General features: G+C 45.0%; 1 protein-coding gene across 1 annotated transcript in view; it reads right to left on the reverse strand.

Annotated features, from left to right (window-relative positions):
* Positions 1-2027, reverse strand: part of SLC24A3 (solute carrier family 24 member 3) — a 949388-nt gene that overhangs the window by 667185 nt on the left and 280176 nt on the right. The gene's annotated exons all lie outside the window — the stretch shown is intronic.

Raw genomic sequence — 2027 nt, forward strand, 5'->3', positions numbered from 1 at the left:
CAGTGTCCAGGATAGTCATTCCCTTGCTCAAGAGCTGGAGGCAACCAGCACAGGCCAGCTGATACCACGACAAAGTCAAGGACAGAGCGAAGTTCTCAGAGTGTGTCTTCACAAAGTAAGAGACAAGTGCCTGAAGAGGCCTGACTCTTAGAAGAGTCCTTCTTTTTTTAAGCTTAAAAAAAAAAGCCCTCTGCATATTTCTAAAAAATATTGTCAGATATCAAGCTAGCCGAAAACATCCTGCTGGGTAGCCAGCAATCCTCCCCCTCTAGAAACAGACTGGATTTCTCTGGCAGCAGTGCTAATCATGAAGTAGTCTAGCCCAGTGGTTTTCAGAATCCCCTAGAGACTTCCAGGCACCACCCTACAGGCTCTGATTCGGAGGTGTAGGGTACTTGAGAATGTGCATCTCTAACCAGTGCCCAATGATGCAGATACTTGTGGTAGAGGACTCCTCTTATGGCACCACTGGCCAAGGCTTTGCTCAAGCGCTTGAGGTCACCGGGACTGCTAGATCCTCTACCATGGAGATCTAAGAAGGCCCCTCTTCAAGGCCAGGCACACCTATTCCATTCCTTGTGGTGAACATATGGACCCCAGCCCAGAGAAGCTTGACATTCATTCACCCTCCAATTAGTCTTTCAGTCAGTCATCAAGCTACTGGCTGCTCACTGTGGCCCAGGCTTGACCTGGGAGGATCAGGGGATATAAATGGAGCAGAAAAACTCCATTTATATTTAGGGCATTGAGTTTATGTTGGGCCTAGCCCAAGAGGTTCACAGTCTTGGGGGAAGGAGAAGAGAGACCACCATGAATCAGTTAAACACAGTCTAAGACCACTCAAGCTTAATTCTGGGTAGATGGTGAAGACAAAGGGCCAAAGGCACACCTGGAACACATCATCTTGCCTCACCTGCTCAGAAGGTTGTATAGTTTGGATGTAAGTTCACTCAAGCTAGCATACTGCAGAACATAGGTCTAGAGGGAAGAACATTCACTGTGTGTGATGTAACCAACCAGTTGCCATCAAGTCAATTCCGATTCCTAGTTACCCCATTAGGAAGGAAGACTGGGCAATCTATTTCTGTTGTGATACCACCTTGGAAACCCAGGAGCCCATGCATGTCAGAGCAGAACTGCGCTCCTCACATTTTCAATGGCTGATTTTTTCAGATTACCAGGCCTTTCTCCCTGAGTGAACAGAAACCTCCACACTTTTGGTTAGCAGTCAAACATAATAACTACTTGCACCATGCAGTAGATACCAAGTCAAACAAAGACTTTGTTTGGCAGACTCTGCATTCTCTTCTCTCTTAAGTGAGCCTGTCCTCATCTACTAGGAAGGCTAACTGGGCTCAGGTTAGGAAAATGTCATCAAAAGAACCTTGGCAAGCTTTGGAGCATCTTAAGTTTGACTGTGATCCTCACTTTTATTTGGGTGATATTTTCCACCTTGGATCGATGGATAAAATGATGAAAAAATATGTGATGAAGCAGATATGGTAAACGTCACTGGTAGAATCTAAGAGGTGGGTTTATGATATTAGTTGTATGCTCTCATTATGGCTGAAAATTATCTACATAAAACATGCAGGGGCAAAAGAAGCCCAAACCCTGCATATGTAACAGTTGTAGAAGGATGTGGAGGCAGGGAAGGATAAGAGCTGAGAGGAAAAAGAAGATCTAGAACAGATCAAAATTAAAATGTTGTATTTTTTCACTAATTCTAATATTTTTTCACTGAATAAATATTTCTGACATATCTGCTATGTTTCAGGCATTGTTGTTGTTGTTAAGTGGCATCGAGTCATTTCCGACTCATAGAGACCCCATGCACAGCAGAACAAAACAATGCCCGATCCCGCACCAGCCCCACAATCCCTGCTATACTTGAGCCCATCATCACAGCCACCGTGTCAATCCATCTCGTTGAAGACCTCCCCCTCTTTCGTCGACCCTCCACCCTACCAAGAACGACATCCTTCTCCAGGGAATAGTCCCTTCTGACAACATGACCAACATAGGTG

The sequence above is a fragment of the Orycteropus afer genome, unplaced genomic scaffold (genome assembly GCF_000298275.1).
Source record: "Orycteropus afer afer isolate SDZICR_OR568_19922 unplaced genomic scaffold, OryAfe1.0 scaffold00208, whole genome shotgun sequence".
Taxonomy (NCBI): domain Eukaryota; kingdom Metazoa; phylum Chordata; class Mammalia; order Tubulidentata; family Orycteropodidae; genus Orycteropus; species Orycteropus afer.